Here is an 18,430-nt window from a genome sequence, read left to right on the forward strand (position 1 = left end):
CTGCGGTCCTTCGGCTTAATGTTCCACGCTTGAGACGTTGAATTCAAACCAAGGGAGCATGTTGTCTCCTTTAGGCGCGTGGTTTTGAAATTTGCAGCTATTCAGGCTTCAAAAGGAAAGAAGAAATATGAGGATTTAATGTGCTACCAACGACGAGATCATTAGAAACGGTTAGAAACGGTGAGGAGGGTGGGAGGGGGGGGGGGGGGGGGTTGGCGGTGTGTCCTTTAAAATGAAATATTCAGGTTTTCCTTAAGTGATCGAGGTAAAACGTAGGAAATCTGAATGCGGATGTCTTGACGGGGATTTGAATCACAGCCCTCCAGAATGCGACTCCAGTGCGCTAAACGCTGCGCGGCCTCGCTCGCTTTCTGGATCATGCAATTCATTACAACTGTCGCGTCTCAGGAATGGAGCGCATATTGTGGTTGGAAGTCACCCCTACAGTTCACACGAAAAATTTGCTATGCCGTACGAGCTTCTAACATGATACTACCGCAACCGTGCCGGTTGCTGACCACCAAGACATTATGATCACTGCCCAGTTGCGAGACTGAATGTAACTTGACGACATCGAGGGTATGTGGGGCGGTGTGGAAAGTACAGGCTGAGTTGGAGAATAAGAGACTCTTTCGCCGTCTGTTAGCGTCTTAGAAAACTATTCAGGGTGAAGAAAAATTCTTGCACTCAGACTTCGCAGCGCGATTCCTCACATACTAGCAATACGAAAATGTCAGTCACAAAATTTCGTCCTGCGCTTATTTCCGGCAGTAAATGGATGTTAAATTAAAATTTGTGGTAAGGTACTATGGGACAAAACTGCTGAGGTCATCGGTTCCTGGGCCTGCACACTACTTAATCTAACTTAAACCAACTTACGCTAAGGACAACACACACACCCATGCCCGAGGGAGGACTCCAACCTCCGACGGGGGGAGCCGCGCGAACCGCGACAAGGCGCCTCTGACCACGCGGCTACCCCATTAGGTGGACGTTAAAGATTGGCAATCTGACAACACTGTAATAAAATGTGTGGTAAGCACCGCTGCCAGGAATTAACTGCACTGCTGTGCATCCGGTACAGTGGCTAGTGTTTTGGACTAGCATGCCAGAAGTCAAGGGTTCGGTTCTGGGTCGAGGTGTATTTGCTTTCAATTGCTACATGTAGTCTGCGTGGTACAGTATCTGACGTCTTAATCGTCATACAGCGATAATAGTGGGTCTTCTACAAAACATTTGCACTTACGTAATACGAACACAGAAATGGCAGTGCCATCGTTTTCATTGGTCAGGTTTTAAAGAAGCCTTTTGCACGTCGTGGACTGGAATTGTTTCGCACCGTTGCATCTACTAGATTCCAAACCTGCTTCCTGTGTACCCTCCGCCAGTGGTCCCATCGATAAGTACCAACTATTATTCTTGCCATGCCCAGGTCCATTTCATTTCGTTAGGGCATACACCAGTAGTGCTAGCAACGTGCTTTGCAAATATTTTCCAAACTCTGTTACCATTTGCATGTAATTATCACCACGTAATCAATAATTATGCCTTTCAACATTGAGTCTGAGCCGGCCGGGATGGCCGAGCTGTTCTAGGCGCTACAGTCTGGAACCGCACGACCGCTACGGTCGCAGGTTCGAATCCATCCTCGGGCATGGATGTGTGTGATGTCCTTAGGTTAGTTAGGTTTAAATAGTTCTAAGTTCTATGGGACTGATGACCTCTGAAGTTAAGTCCCATAGTGCTCAGAGCCATTTGAACCATTTTATTTTTCAGCCTGACAAGCGGATACTGTTTAATAAGTATCTCCAGGCGCTGTTATCATTATTATCGATGGTAATTTCGAAACATCTCATGCATTAGGGAAACAGTGTAGTTCGAGAACGAACGTTTCACAATTAGTAGTGCAGGGATGAAACATGCAGAAGAAAAGCTGTAAGAGAGGTGATGTGCTTTAGGTGAAACAGCCAATTGTGACTAACGACGTGTTTATACTGTATGCTCTATTTACCAGATAGGGACTAGTTACTAGCGGAGTAACGGGCCCATGACAGACTGCATATATATCGTATTTTCTTCTTGCGATATTCTAAAACAGTGTGACAGACGTACGGCGTACACGAACTATGAATCTCTAGATACGCTTCTTATCGTCGGTACATTTGATAACCTGGCTGATGTTGCCGCTCGTGACTATGCTGCTTAGACGTCCTGGTCGACGTCATCCCGATAAAAGTTTGTTTTGTTGCCTGAATCTTCACCTTCGGGACACAGGTTCTCGTCTTCCACCACCACGTCACAGAGATTGTCCTCAGACTCGCCGTACTCCAGCTACTGAAGAAGCTGTTCTGGAGGTCATACAGCAAGAACCCCAGTGAAGTACATGTAGCGTTGCGTGTTTCGCAACGCACGGTCTTTGATGTGCTGCACCAGGATGGCCTGCACCCCGTATCATTATTCTTTAACGCAACACCTGCATTCTACAGGCCACCGTCTGCCGATGTAGTTCTGTGAGTGGTTCCAACAACAACAGGAAGGCAACAATAACTTCATAAACACTGTAATCTGGTCGGATGAAGGAGCGTTCTCTCGTGAAGGTGGCTTCAACATGCACAATGCCCACCATTGGTGTTACGTTAACCCGCACATCAAGTGCGATTTGATATCAATGTCTGGGCCAGAAAATTGGGAGACAGGAGTTTGGATCCCTACCTGTTGTCTGACTGGTTGATTGCACGAAGGAATTATGCATTCCTCTCAAACTATTTGCCAAATGCACAGGAAGATGTTCCACTTCATGTCCAGCAGAGCTTATGTTTCGAGTATGACGGTGCACCTCCCAACTTTGGAATTAATGTGCGGCGGTATTTAGACAGAAAATATCCAGGCTAATGGCTCGTACAGGGAGGTCCAGTTGTATGGCCTCCACGTTCATCTGACCTAAATCCCTTGGATTTCTTCCTGTGGGGACACTTGGGGAGCACGTGTATTCTACTCCGCCGACACATGTGGAAGAACAGATACCGCGTGTTCATGCTGTTCTTATATCTGTGGATGCAGCCATGTTGCGAAGACTCCAGATCTGTATGATCCAATGGGTCACGCAATGTTTGGACGTGAATGGCGGGTTGCTTTGATCACCTGCTCTGGGAACAAAATGTTCTTTTATAAATCTCATGCGGTCATAAATACAGAAATTATTATTGTCACTGATTGCTAATGTGTTACATCTGAAAGAATTTGCTGCATGCAGTACAACTGACTATTAGAAGTTAAGTTATTTAACAGTGCAGTCCTTTTTGATTTTTTAAATAGCTATTCTGTTCTATGACAGGTAATTTGTTTCAGCTGTCTATTTATCACTCGTCTGACCATGTTTGTTTTGTCTTCACTGTTATAAAACGCTGAACGATGTAAATGTCGTATACTTGCGGTTTAATAAACGGTGTATACTGCAGTATTATAACGCAGAAAGAAACTGGCAAATGCAAACAAATACGCCTCGACCCAGAATCCAAACCTCGGCCTCTTGCATGATAACTAAAAACGCTGTCTACTGCATCAACTGCGCAACACTAACTGCGCAACACCAACTCATCCTGACAGAGGTAGTTAGGGTAAATGCGATTACAACGTTGCCAGATTGACAGTTTTTAACGCCCATCTACTGCCGGAAATGTATGCAGGACGAAATTTTCTGAGAGACGTTGTTGTACTATTAGTATGTGAGGAATCGCGCTGCGAAGTCGAGTGCGCGAAGTTTTCTTCACCCTGTAGACTGTGCTACCCTCAGCAGCAGGTGTGTGTCATGTAAACTATGACTGTAATGGACGCTAATGAATGAATGTGTGAGCTGCTGTGCTGAATTCCTTTAAATCACGGATGCGTAACCAGTGACTTGTGGGGCGAATTCGGCCCACGATTGGCTTCTGTCGGGTCCGGAGACGAAATTCGTCGGAGAGAGTTTTTAAGACAGCTATTGTATGTAAAACGTGGTAAATTAACAATGTTCCAGGCGCGTAATTAAATATAAACCTCTGAATATGGGATGAACATAAAAAGAGGTTACTCTCAAAATGCGTTTTAATTTGTTAGCGTGGCGTGTCAGGTAAGGGGTGCTACACATACGGTGCGTTACTCCATAAAGATTAACATCATGGGAAATATGTGTTTGACGCCATGCGCTAAGAGCGCTGCAGTTGCGTCACCTAACGAGATGGCCCGCGAGCTTAAGTATGTGAATGAAGCTCGCGGGTCATCAAAGGTTTCCTATGCCTGCATTAAATACTAATGAGTGGCAACGGGGTGGGCAAAATGAAACTGACCCGCAAAATCTTTACGAAACTAAATCTTGATTCACCCTTGTTGAAGAACATTGTAAGTAGGCTGTTTAGGTTTTTATGTTGGTAACGCCACATAGCGCTCGGTATGAAAATCACTGACTGTGCTGTGTGCAATCTGTGGCTGGTTGTCATTGATGGAATATTCGCTATTGTTGTGTTGGGCAGCTGGATGTGAACAGCGCGTAGCGTTGCGCAGTTGGAGGTGAGCCGCCAGCAGTGGTGGATGTGGGGAGAGAGACGGCAGAGTTTTGAGAGCGAACGATATGGACGTGTGTCTGTAAGAAAAACGAAATTTGTAAGACCGGATATCATCAACTGATAGGTATATATATGATGACTTATGAACATTATTAAGATAAATACATTGTTTGTTCTCTATCAAAATCTTTCATTTGCTAACTATGCCTATTAGTAGTTAGTGCCTTCAGTAGTTAGAATCTTTTATTTAGTTGGCAGTATTGGCGCACGCTGTACTGCAGCAGTTTGAGTAACGAAGATTTCTGTGAGGTAAGTGATTCATGAAAGGTATAAGTTATTGTTAGTCAGGGCCATTCTTTTGTAGGAATTATTGAAAGTCAGTTTCCGTTGCGCTAAAAAAGAATATTATGTGTCAGTTTACTATTGATCAGAATAAGTAAAGAGGGAAATGTCTGAGTACGTTCAGTTCTGCTCAGCTGTTTGAAAATCTAATAACATAAGAGTTTTTCCAGCACTGTCATTCTTTACATTCAAAGGGGAAGTTTCAACATCACGGAAGATGGTGGAAATGGCCGCCGTCAACGTCGATGCAGCGCTCTGCTTGGTTTATCCAACAGTGGTAAATGAGTGGCAGCACATACACACTGGACGAGATTGTCGAAGGGGTGTGTGCAATTGCTCAATCTTGCTGAAAACATTCATAGAGTCGTTAGGCTGTGTTTTCTAGTGTTCGAACTCTTTTCAAATAGTTACCGCTTTTATTCGTAACAGAGCCATTTTCGCGCCATTTTGTCACTGCGTAAGGCACTGCAGACTTTGCTGCATGTTTTGCCAAAACATTTCCAGTCTAAATTCTTTAGCAAACAGTTTCACACAAGTTTGAACGAATTTGTTCTTCGCGTTACATTTAACAATGAACACGCGCTGTTTTATCGTGTGGCATTCGACTAGTCACGGACACTGTCTGCTCTTATCAAACTCTCAAACGTAATGACACACCGAAATACTCCAGGACAGAGCATGTAGAACATGTGCATGTGCAGACATGTCCGTTATCTTTTCTGAACTTAAGATGTGTGGGCATTTATTGCCCTTGTGTTTCCTGATAGTAAGAACTTTTCAGTGACCTAGAATTACTTCCAAGACCACAAGTTTCCATCCCAGAATTGTTCTATTTCGATTCCTTTGTCAACAGCTTCGGTTGGGGGCAATCTTTTGAATCATCCTACATATCCTGCATTAATTCATAAGAATGATGTACTTCCAGTCTTTGACTCCAGAAGGTGTCTTACATATTCACAGTAAAAATATAAAAATGTGCTTCTTGTATACTAATGAAATATGTTTACTACAAGGACCGATCAATACACTATGGTTTGAGTGCATTGTTGCAACGTATATGCAACTCAGCCTGACTCTGATGCTGGTATATGAGCACCGGCACGTGCGCAATGAGTTAGCGTCGCATTCGTGTCTTTCCGACATGCCTGACGTAAATGCGGAAACATAAACTATGGCGATGTTATTACCAAATGCGTCCAAACAGGACCAATATGCTGTTATTCATTTCTTGGCTGCGGAAAGACAAACACCAGTAGACGTCTACTGGAGAATGAAAAATCTGTATGGAGCAGTATGTGTGCCAGAAACCATCATTCTGGAATGGTGCGCCAAGTCCGTGATGGTTGCGTTCGACACAAGATGCCAGTCGATCTGGGTCAGCCTGCAGCACATTGTTGCGACCGAAGCTGGTGCCACAATTGGGAAGAGGGGCCGAAAGCGTCGACGATGCAGTGGTTTCGTCCATCGTCCCCTCGTCCCAAGATCTTTAGTAGCCAGGCATCTGCTGGAAAGGTGATGCTCACCCTGTTCTTTGATTGCTAGGGCCCATTGCTTATTGATTTCAAGGAACGCTCGAGAAATTATGATGTACAATTAAGGCGAAATGTGTGGTGAAATTGGTATGCTAGTGACATGATTGCCTCAGTGCTCACGAGCGATTTTTCCTGATTAGCATACTGATTCTCAGTTGTACGGCCTTCGAACGGAAACATTTTTATTGCCCCTCATACTTAGCTACCAAAGAAATGAAACGTGCAAACACTGAGTGAACACCTGGCAACTGTCATAGATACAACATATTTTGAGGCTTCTCTCTTAAAACTACTACTTGAGGCACCGAATGTCGGCACTCTTTGATAAATTCCTGCTGACATTCATGTTCGCAATCTGACATGTATGAGATTGGTTCTGCTCTATCTTCCTACCACAGTTGTGCAAGGATGCTCTGCAAGTGTTTTAGGAATTTGTGTTGAACCTATGGAATTTGTGTTGAAATTAGTCTACCGGTTCAGGCGTAACTATATGTTGGGGAAAAAAATGAAAACCTTAGATTTTCGTTATTAACTTTTGTTTTTACTCTAAGTATGACTTTATGACATAATACATACAGGATTGTAAAATATTGATATGGGGTGTTCATAATTGTGAAGCGAGATTCCTAACTATTCTAAGGTCCTTTAATATAAGATGGTTGATGACCATGTCTGGGGGCGATAAAATATAAAAAAAATTAAATACAGTTGGGCCAGAGATATAAATTAAACAAAAAATGCACAATTAAAATAACCAGTTCATGAACGGGTGTTGGAAAAGGAGGCTAGATAAACAAATTAAAGTAAATCATTCATAAAAACGGCCCTGCGTTAATTCCCATTAAATTCCTGTTCTATTCGTGAATGTTGAGTGTTAAAATCAACTATCAGAAGAACAACACACAAGCATCTGCCAAACAAATGTTGTATAAGCCACTTCTTTTGCTGATGTATTAGTTTCCTTGGTATTCTAGATTGTCTTCTGTTTTTCCTATTAGTAATTGCGTGTAGTTATTCCATGTCAAGAATTATGTGTTGACTTCTGTATGCTAGCAAATCACGGATCCAGTCACAATGGTGGTGCAATATTCCATAAGTTCGTACTTTGTTCAGCAAACAACAATGTGGAACCGTATCTACCGAAATGACTAGACTGTATACAATTCTGCTTCAGTCACAAAGTATTTATTATTCATCCACTACACTTTTCGAAGGCTGCACCATCATCATCAGGTTGGAGGCATCTCTTAGATAGTTGCCCTTAGTTGCAAGTATCAGTGATTTCTTGCATACGAAAGTACTTACATTTTTCGGAAAACATTTTAAGGCCACATCTGCTACGTCACATCTACGGATTATTTATTTGTTTATGCACCCAGGAAACATCTCATAATGATGCATGATTTGTTATCATAATAAAAGTAAAATAAATGGATCAAAATATACTTACAATCATAATATATAAGTGTGTTTGATGAAGAAACTATCATGGAATTTGTCTGAAATGATTGACATGTCCACAACTCCACTCTCTCAGCTATAACGTAAGTGTCCCAGTAATAAACACACCGTCAATCTTCACTTCCTCCAACGCCTCTTTCTCTCTCTCTCTCTCTCTCTCTCTCTCTCTCTTCTCTCTCTCTCTCTCCCACACACACACACACACACACACACATACAAGGCAAATAATTAAACATTTCCAATGACAAAAATAGTCGCAGTTCTAGTACTACGAAGTCTGAAGTTATGTTAGATAAGCAATGAACAGTTTCACATAGTCTAGTTTACGAAAACCCATGTATGAAACAAGAAAACAAAAATATTTCGGCATGAATATGTGGTGCATTTTCATAATAGAAATGGAAATGAGTCCTCGTACCTATGAACACATGAGTGGAAAGGCAGATTTTGGCAAGACAGAGAACTAACCGTAGGTAACGTTTTATTTAGTTATGTAAACAGAAGTGAGATTCTACAAGAATCACGTCTGGAAACAAAATTGTATTATTGAAAATAGCTGCTATAGATGATTTTAACATGGAAGACGAAATGCGACTGGATAATAAATATTGTCCTGCACCAAAAAGACTGAAATCATGAAACGAATATTTATATATTTTATGCAGTAAATGGCTACACCAACGGAATCGCGTTACTCAATATGTGAGACGAAATTGAAATTGAAACCACGCCTGAGCGGACTTATTGATTAACTCAGATCTCCGAAATCGACGACGGTAACATTACCACGGTCCACAACTTCTCAATTTCTCAGACCAGTTAGTTCCACGTCTTTTGTATTACATAGTGCAGCAAAGTGATAAAGTTATTTTACTACAAATTTATATTTCAGTCTCTCTGAGTTTGCAGATTAGACATACATAAGAATAACAGATGTATGTAGCTCTTTTGCGCTACGTGAACAACTGCTAAAAAACAAAATTTCTTTGTTAAGCATCCGGAATGCGATCACACAAGATTTTGGTAGAAAAATAACTTGGGCTTTTCTAATCGAAAGTCACTCACGAGACGTAATTATAGACGCTATTCATTCAAAAATAGAATAATGTGCACATTTACAACAAATTTTATATGAGCAAATATATGGCTGTAATTAAAATACTTAACTCATCAGACAGTAACCTGTAACATAAACACCAATGGTCTCGCTTCTTAATATCTCAGCATACTTTAGTGTAAACACAACTTTCTTTCAGACAGATAATTTACCCCCGAATATAATTCTACTGGAAATTTCTAGATGAAAAACAGTGATTTATAATAAATGGAAGTTTTTCGTGGCGGCATCCTTGCATAAAATCTTCCCGGTGTTCAGATCGCGTCGAGTCGCAGCAACAGCTCGAAGCTACGAAGATATACTTTGAAAGTTCGAATTCTCTGGCGGAATTGCAATGTTCCTGGGTAACTTCTAAGATTCTTCTCTCCAAACTTTATTTCACATTCTAAATTTCTCCTTACTTTGCTTTGCTGTCTCCTGAGTATACAGAGTGAATATCACAGAGGATAGGATAACCCTGTCTCACTCACTTATTCAATTTTTGCTTCTCTTCTCTGTCCTTCGAATCTCATAACTTTAGTCTGGTTTCTGTACAACTTCTAGACAGCCTTTCGTGCGCTATATTTTATCCTTACTATCTCCGGGATTTTAAAGAGTGTTTCCAGTCAACATTTCCAAAAGGTTTCTCATAACCTACAAATTTTATAAACATGGGTTTGTCTTTCTTCAACGTATCTTCTTAGATAAGTCACAGGGTCATTGTTACCCTGTATGTTCCCGTTCTCCGAAGCCCAAACTAACTTCCCTCGAGGTCAGTTTCCGCCAGTTTTTCCGTCCATCGGTAAATAATACGTGTCAGTATTTTGCAAACATGACTAAACTGATTGAAACTTCCTGGCAGATTAAAACTGTGTGCCGGACCGAGAGTCGAACTCAGGACCTTTGCCTTTCACGGGCAAGTGCTCTACCAACTGAGCTATCCAAGCACGACTCACGCCCCGTCCTCACAGCTCTACATCTTCCAGTACCTCAGCTCCTACCTTCCAAACTTTACAGAAGGTCTCCTGCGAGCCTTGCCCGCGAAGGGCAAAGGTCCTAAGTTTGAGTTTCGGTCTGGCACACAGTTTTAATCTGCCAGGAAGTTTCATATCAGCGCACACTCTGCTGCAGAAAAAAAATTGCTCTGAGCACTATGGGACTTAACATCTGATGTCATCAGTCCCCTAGAACCTAGAACTAATTAAACCTAACTAACTTAAGGACATCACACAGCCGGCCGGAGTGGCCGTGCGGTTCTAGGCGCTACAGTCTGGAATCGCGCGACCGCTACGGTCGCAGGTTGAATCCATCCTCGGGCATGGATGTGTGTGATGTCCTTAGGTTAGTTAGGTTTAAGTAGTTCTAAGTTCTAGGGGACTGATGACCACAGCAGTTAAGTCCCATAGTGCTCAGAGCCATTTGAACCATTTTTGACATCACACACATCCATGCCCGAGGCAGGATTCGAACCTGCGACCGTAGCGGTCGCGGGGTTCCAGACTGAAGCGCCTAGAACCGCTCGGCCACTTCGTCCGGTTTCCGCTGCAGAGTGAAAAATCTTATTCTGACTAAACTGATTGTTCAGTAATATTCAAATCTGTCAGCATTTGTCTTCTTTCGAATTGGACTGTTTCCATTGTTCTGACGGTATTTCTCCAGTCTCTTACAACTTGCATATCAGTTGCGATGAGGTTTGTTTTACGCAAGATCGCCGCAGTTCTAAGAGACTGTAATCTTCTCCAGGTTTCTTGTTACGATTTAGGCCATCTAGCGCGCCGTAAAATCTTTCTTGCTGCATCATATCTCCAGTCTGCTCTTCATCTGCTTCCTATTCCGTTCTTGTAACATTGTCCTTAAGTTTACTTCTCTTATATAGATCTTCTGCAGGGGTTGGACCTAAATATGGAAACACGGCGAGAAATGCACGCTTGAACACAAATGCAGAAGCAAGCCAAGCCTGCATTGTGCTGTTGTATTTGACCATAAGCGGCGCCTGCGCAAGGTTCTCAATACGTTAAAAGTGTGAGTCGTGGTCAGAACAGTGTTCTGTGTAGTTGTGTGAGTATTACGGCGGAGCTAAGTGAATTCGAACTTGGCCAAAGTGTTGGTGCTCCTATGGTGGGTGCTTCTGTGAACAAGATAGCGAAAGAGTTTGGTGTTTCAAGATGCACCTTGTCGACGATTTATACCGCACATAATAAATGAGTAAAACCATCATCCGCTATAAGTCACAATGCTTTTGGATGTGTATGTTGAGTGATGGTGACTGGCGGTAACTGAAGAAAATTGTGACGATAAATAAGAGGACTGCGGCTGCAAAAGTCGCTGCAGAACTGAATATGGCACTCTCGAACACTCCTTCACTAAAACACCACAAAGGGAACTCATAAGCAGGAAAAGTGCAGGCCGAGCTGGAATTCCAAAACCACAAGTCATGCAACAGGAACACGTGGTGCCGAAGCCATAAAACCTGTACTACGAAGCAATGGGAGAATATTATTTGGCCGGGCGAGCCTTGTTTCACACTGCTTTCAACGCTTGGTCGAGTTTTTGCCCTCAAGAGTGGGAAATGGCAGAGATTCGGGGATGATTTCGACAGTCATACCGTGGTATTCCGTGGGCCACATGGTTACTCTACGAAGTCGCATTACTGCCAAGTATTATGTGCCCATTCTGGATTCTCAGGTCCTTCCCATGGCACAGTGTTTGTTCCACAATGGCGATGGTACTGTTCACACAGTTCGTATCGTCCGGAACTAGCTTTGTGAGCACGAGGATGAACTGTTGCATCTCTCCGGGGGTCCACAGTCACCGATCTCAAAGTTACTGATCCTATGTTGTCTACTTTGGAAAGAAGAGTGCGTGATCGCTATCCACCTTCATCGTAGTTATTTGGACTTTCCGCGATTTTGCAGGGAGAATAGTGTAAGATATTCCTGTAAACCACACAGGAGCTGCATTTATTTTTGCCTCAAAAAAGCATGCTCCTGCGGCTCTGCATTTCTCCCGCAGCCTAACACGCTTTGCCTTTTTCACTACTTGTTGATTCTTTTTTTTTTTAGATATATGCTTTTCCTTTTGCTTTTATTTAATATATTTTGCCCCTTCATCAGACTCAGTATCTCACGTGTTATCCAAGGATTTCTTCTAGGTTTTGTCTTTTTGCTAATTTGATCCTCTGCTGCAATAACTATTTCATCTCACCTCTTCATCTTTGTCTTTTCCCCAGATCAATCGTTGCCTGGTGTTCCCTTCGAAATTCTCAAAAACTGCTTGCTTCCAATTTTTCGGGTGCCAACTCCCTAATTTCTTACCAATCGGCTGTTTCTTCAGTTTTTAATCTGCAAGTCGCAGCCAATAAATTGTGAGCACAGTCAGCATCTTGCCTGGAAATGTTTTGCAGCTCGAAATCTGGTTTCTAAATGTTGTCTTTCCGTTGCGTAACCTATCTAAAGCTCGCCGGTACCTCCAAGTCCCTCTCATGTACACAATCTTCCTTCATGGCTCTTAAAACAAGTGTCAACAGTGATCAAATTTTTCTCTGAGCTTCATTCTATCGTACGGATTCGTCTCGCATTCTTTTCCCGCAAATCCTGTTCTCCCATTCTTTTTCCTTCGCATACATTTGCTGCTATCGAATTCCAGTTCCTCATAGTAATTAAATTTTCTGCTTCTTTAACTACCTGAATAATTTATTTTATCTCATCATCACACATTATTTCAACTAATTCGTCAGCATGAAATGTAGTCGCAGTTGCGTGTACGAACAACCATTAGATTTATAAGGGAATGAAAATAATGAATATCTGTTCCGGAGCGGGATGCGAACACGGATTTCCCGTTTAATGCCTTATCTGCTTTCGCTATCTGTGCACGGCACAAGGACAGACGCAGACTTTTCCGTATGTTATCGCTCCGGCGTCTCAATCTGTACTCGTACACACATGTAATTCCTGTACAGGAGACAACGTTTTAATTGAAAGACGTTACTCAGTATCGGCGGGTAAATACGATATTATAGTGCCTGTGTTGTTAAGAAGAACGATGGAATGTTTCTTCGGACATGCATGCAAGCATCGTTCTCCTTATCAATACAGGCATTACAATACCCTAAATTCATCATCTGCGAAGTTAGCTGCCATTTTAACTTTTACTTCTGTGATGGGTGTTGAAATTATGCCTGTCCTGGCTACGAAATTGCGTTCATTATGTTGGTTATAGAAGCTTACCCATTTTCTCATTCTTACACTAACTCCTGCTCTAATTTCTTTGATTTTGTGTTGAAAGACCTTTACCCGCCGGGTCTCTGTATCACAGACGCGCGTAAGCCTCTCCCCCACGGTAAAGTCCACGGTTCTTGTGGGACTACGGAATACATTGAGCTTTACTGCTGATCAGCAAAACGCGTTCTTATCTTAGTTGGACACAGTGCTGGAATGATGAGTACACTGTTCTGAAGATTTTCCCAAATGAAATGTTAGCTCTTATATTATTTCAGTGTGACAGATCTCAGAAGCCGACCGGAGTGGACGAGCGGTTCTAGGCGCTACAGTCTGGAGCCGCGCGACCGCTATGGTCGCAGGTCGAATCCTGCCTTGGGCATGGATGTGTGTGATGTCCTTAGGTTAGTTAGGTTTAAATGGTTCTAAGTTCTAGGGGACTGATGACCTCAGAAGTTAAGTCTCAGAGTGCTCAGAGCCATTTGAACCATTTTGAGATCTCAGAAAACGGATTCCTGAGGTCGGCATTGTCGTGAGAATGTATAAACAGGAGGGTCCCGGAAAACATAAATCCATAGCTGAATGTTGTAATGGAGGACAGAAAGGGAAAAGCTTATGTCATTAAAAAGTCTTACAATTTTATACCCATAGCTTCTGACTCTCTTTTCTCAGAAAAATATTTTTCTTTGCACGAGCAGTAATTAAGTCCATTGAGACCTGCAGTGGAGTTCCTGTGTCCAGTCGTTAACTGCTACTCGTAAAAGTAGCGATTATGACGCAGTAGAAGAGTACACGTAAGGTTTCTTCAAGATATAGCAGTTACTGTTTCTCTGTAATTAATTGAGTCGCTGTAGAACGAGTCGGAGCCCAAGTAGAATTGTGAAGCTGTAGTTTGTTCGGGAATTAAGTTTACCCAGTCCATACAAAGAGAAACAATCTTTATTTCAGCTCTTTATTTGTTCTCGTAGAGACGCTTCCAAAAGCTTTCTGAGAACTTTTACGATATATGCTGACAAAATAATAAACTTCCTAACGCTAGCCTATACTTCAGTTGGAATGGGTCAGAGCTCTTAGTCATGTACTGACAGTACAAACGTGAATAATTGCTGACGCTAAGGTAAAAACTAAAATAAAGTTTTGGAAGTCCCTGACGAACAATGTGCAGTGATAAAAAAAAATTGTTTTGTGAATAGGCTGAAATATATGCGATGCTGAGACAAATCTGATGACCTATAAAGCTCGTTTAAGCATATAAATAACAATTTCACATCTACTTTTTGCGATACTGTGTGCTTGTATTTTTATAATGGACTTCGTCCCACACGAGCAGAAATTTCTGGGATGGATGCAGCACTTTCTCTCGTGCCAATAACGCGCCCTCTTCCAAACTCACTTTGACGTTACAGTTCACGCATACATCTGCGATGCATCCAGCACGTCTGCCCAAGTCACAGTGATCCATTACTTTCGGTTTATAGCGAAAACGAGAGTTGCTGGCACATTTTACCGGTGGGTGGTGTTGCACCGCAATGTCGATGACCTTGAACCCGCTGGTTGACATGGTTTAAATACTAATCTTTCTGCAGAACGTACTAATGTACATATCCTGTGAATATGCAAGTTGAATCTATAGCAGTTCAAGGTGTTCCAGTTTTTTCTAAACTTGGGTGTATCTTTATTTTTATATTATTGATACAAATATAAGTCTCTGGGTCTATTTGACTGGCCACAGACACAACTCAGTATTTGTAAAAGTAGAAAGGGAGAGAATTAACTATATCATCTCAGCACTCGACGAACTCAGTTTTATACGAAGGCATGGATGCATACAAGATCGGTTTGACGCGTCATTCACCCTTCACTGTTTCTGTGGATTAAGAGCAGGCAGCTTTCATCTTAAATTTTCTGTGGCATTTCGGCAACACCCTGGGCAACTTGTCTTGTTCCTTCTTATCCATTGGCCATCTAAATCCCTCAAGCATGCTCGGTACCTGAAGCGGTGTTCGTGTATTGGTATGTTTCACACAAATGGATGTTGGCATAATATTTGCAGGCTGAGGTCAGGCAAGGAAGAGTAAGCGGATGCTTAAAGATTCGTGTATCAGATGGCAAGTATTTTCCCATCCTTCATGGAGCGAATATGAGTGTCTCTCGAAGTCACGATAAAAGTAGGAAATAATGTAGAGATCTGACTGAGTCCAAAGACCAAGTCTACATTAGGTTGGCATGCCTCCAAATGAAAAACTCACTGTCTCTTCCGAATGCCCTGACTCTCTGCTCACCATCTCATTACTATCCGCTCACCTTCTCCTCTTATACTGTCAACTGTCTGGTATCTGTCTGCCCACTGTCTAATGACTGCCTGCTCTATCACTCTCTGTTCATATTACTTGCTGGCTGAGCGATTACTGTCCAACTGGCTTTATACCCTCTCTCTGCTCGACAATTTTGTCCATAGTCTCCCACACGCAGTTCTCCAGCGTGATGAATTTTCCATCATAGCATCTCTGTCATTGATAGGCCCAATTTGAAATCTTGCTCAGTGGACGATTGACATTGTATGAAGGTTGATAATTTATGTTCTTGAGGCAGCTGGCATGTAAGCCGGGAATTTCCATCTAGTTCTCACGCTATTACACATTGTGGCAGTTCCGAACAGTGGGTGCAATCTCCTCAGCGAAATACACATTGATAGGCATTGCTTCAAGAGTTTGTCTGCATTCCTATCTTGTCAATAATTCAGTCATCCAACAAAAAACTTGCAACAACAATGTCCTTGCTTCGCTCAAGTGTTCGGGGGAGGTGCTCGTGAATAGGCTGTCCGTCAGATTTATCATCGGGCAACAGTACCTGCTGGAGGCAAATGCTTCACTTATGCCATACCTGTCTGGCTTTTATAAAAGTCTTGCACAATATTCATGGCTTGAGCATCTATCTCGTCCTCACATCCAGTGGTCTTCAGCATCCGGCGGTGAATTTTTACGATTACATACTTCACTTGCTGCATACTTTTGTTTCTTTCACTCCACTGAACCTTATAGCATACAACCGACACTATTCACTGTATCAAGATTTTAAATGTGGTTCTGATTATGGCTGTGGGCATAATGTGCAACGATTCTAGCTTATACTGAAGACTATACTGCTACATATTCCACAATCACATTCGGAGCTCGGCTAATCATTACTCCATTAAAATTGTCTAGAAAGCATTATTCAAACCCAGGTCGTATCAAAACAGTTCCGAGGTATATAACACGGATATTGCATAAGTTAATCTTCTTTTGGCGAGAAGAGTTTGACTTTTGTTGATTGGTGGTTCTAATTAATGATAGTTTTCCTCCTTTATTTCAGATGTAATGCCTTCCGTGGTAATGAGCTAACAGTACCTTTACTATTGAGCCCTTTTCAAATCCATTAATACAACTTTCGTGGAGAGCAAAATATGTAAATCTCTAGATGTCGAAAACGTGTTACGAGTAAATCAAAATTGATCAACGATCAGTTTTCCGACTGCTGCTATCAAAATATTGAAAAATATGGAGACAGGGTAGTGTCAAATTCAAGCTTCGAAGTAGATCGTGAGTCAATGCTGTATAGTTCAGTCAGTAAGAGTGATACATTTCTGAGTTCTTCGATAGTACGGCGCTTGAAGGGGAAAGTTACTGGTTAAATTTCTCGTCCAGCATGTAGCTGTCATCGTCTAGCTGCCAGGAAGTGACAAGGACAGGTCTCAAAACTTCTTACGTATCATTCCAGTCTCATGGAAGTCTATTGATACTCTCGGTTCCACACAAACTCAGTTGAAACAAATTTTTCTCGTACCTTATACACACTTCTTGCGGATTCGTTACACACGAACATTCTACCAGAAAACAAAATTCATTTTCTAAAACTACAGGCTTCAAAACAATTTTTACATGGTGAAATAAGCGTTTCTAAACCTACTGTATAAAATTCTTTTGCCTGGTGTTTTAGATAGTTTGCACCGTGATTTCTAGGAGATGGTAGTAACGTGGGGCAAGGTCAGGACTATAACGAAGTAAGTTATATCGAAAAATTTCCAAAGCTAATTTACTATGTTATATATTTATTGCGTGTACATCTGGGAGAATTGATGGCCCCCACTACGCACAGTGTTCGATTTTTGACAACATTCTTCGAGAATATTCAGGAAATTCGAGGAAATATTTCTCATCCGAATTTCTCGATTTTCTCTCACATCTGTATGGAGCCTGTTATTTCTCTGACGTTAAGGCCACCTCCGTCAAATCTGAGGTGTCATTGCTTTCTCTTCCCTCTCTCGTTGTTGTAGTCTTATATCTTCCTCACAACTGATCGTCAATTCCAGTAACATTGCGAACTCTTGCATGTTGAAAACTGATGTCTTTTAGAATTTATTAACTGGTGAGATTTGTTATTAGTGCACTAATTTCGATACGCAATGACACACAACACTGAAAAGTCAGCAATATGTAAATTCCATCCCGAGTAGATTAGGTAACGCTACAAAGCATGTGCGAACGAATCGCTTTTTTACGTGGTTCGCTTGTGGTTCAGCACCGCGCCTCGTAATTCTTTACTTCAAGAATTTTTATAGTCAGTAAAGAAAATGTCAGAACCTTTGAACTCACAGGATCAGACTGTTATATCCAAGGGCATCGCGCTAAGGAAGATTGAGGTTTCAGTTCCAGTCAAGTGTGACGTTATTTAAGACGGAGCATAAGCCAGTACTGAACTAAAATCAGTACTCTGTTTTTCGCAGAATGATTTTGCCTCATGCTTTTTATGGACTCTGTGGAACTTAACTCCTAGAGCCCGCACGGAAATTTGAACCCTGAGCCTCACAAAACTGACTACGGCGTCTTAACTGCTGAGCTACCTCAGGTCGATGAGGGGATCGAGGAAGCTCTCTGACGACAGTTTCTACTGCGTACATTAAGAGTCCTTGAAGTTTTGGCCAGGCAACAGCTTCTAAGAATCGTGATGCAAATTTATCAAGATTTGAGGAGCATGAATGAGCAGAAAACGGGGAATGGCTGTGTAGGTGGTTATTGACAGCCGTAAGGTATTTTTGCACAATGTAATTTTTATTTACTATAAAATAAATTTATGTAATTTTAATGCTGTGTGTTAGGCATAACCGGTAGAACTAGCACATTTTTAGAGATATGGACCTCAAATTCGAGAAGATGGACGCTCATGTTCTGTTCAGACATCCTAATTTATTTGATTTAG

Source organism: Schistocerca serialis, chromosome 2 (assembly GCF_023864345.2).
Source record: "Schistocerca serialis cubense isolate TAMUIC-IGC-003099 chromosome 2, iqSchSeri2.2, whole genome shotgun sequence".
NCBI lineage: Eukaryota > Metazoa > Arthropoda > Insecta > Orthoptera > Acrididae > Schistocerca > Schistocerca serialis.